General features: G+C 36.7%; 1 non-coding gene across 1 annotated transcript; it reads right to left on the bottom strand.

Annotated features, from left to right (window-relative positions):
* Positions 1-370: 370 nt before the first annotated feature.
* Positions 371-482, bottom strand: LOC141569124 (U6 spliceosomal RNA). The gene has a single exon (XR_012492516.2). It is a non-coding gene; the product is annotated as a U6 spliceosomal RNA (small nuclear RNA).
* Between the last annotated feature and the right edge of the window lie 273 nt (positions 483-755).

The raw sequence follows: 755 nt of genomic DNA, 5'->3' as shown, positions 1-755 counted from the left end.
GGCAATTCATAGGAAAAAGAACACAAATAGGATTTTAAAGCATATTCAGCCTCATTCATAACAAAATGCAAAAATTTTTAAATGCCTCTTTTTTCATTTATTTTTGTTCAATTACAGTTGACACTCAAGATTATTTTATATTAGTCTCAGGTGTCCAGCACAGTGGTTAGACATTTATATAATTTATGCAGTGATCCCCTGACTAGTGATTCCCCACCTGACATAATACATAGTTATTACAATATTACTGAGTATATTCCCTATGCTGTACTTTACATCCCTGTGACTATTTTGTAACTACCAATTTGTACTTCTTAATCCCTTCACCTTTTCCACCCAGCCCCCCATACCCTCTCCCATATGGCAACCAAAAAATATGGAGCACTTCACAAATTTTCGTGTCATCTTTGCTCAGGAGCCATGCTACTCTTCTCTGTATCACTCCAATTATAGTATAATATATGTGCTGTCAAAATGAGCACACAAAATGCAAATTAAAACTAAATTCAGATGCCACTTCTCACCTATCAGATGGGCAAAAATCCAAAGGTCTGATAACATGCTCTGTGGGTCAAGCTGTGGGAAAGAGATACCTTCATACGTTTCTGATGAGAGAACAAGTTAGTTCAACTCCCACAGAGGCAATGTGGCAGTTTCTATCCAAAGCACAAATGCACACACCCTTTGACCCAGCAATTATATGTTTGACACTTATGCAGATGAACCTATCCATACATGTGTACATTAATTACAAT

The sequence above is a fragment of the Rhinolophus sinicus genome, chromosome 12 (assembly GCF_057876585.1).
Source record: "Rhinolophus sinicus isolate RSI-liver-muscle chromosome 12, RSI-T2T, whole genome shotgun sequence".
Lineage (NCBI taxonomy): Eukaryota > Metazoa > Chordata > Mammalia > Chiroptera > Rhinolophidae > Rhinolophus > Rhinolophus sinicus.
Note: the sequence above shows the minus strand (reverse complement) of the source record. Positions and strands in the feature narration are given on the sequence as shown.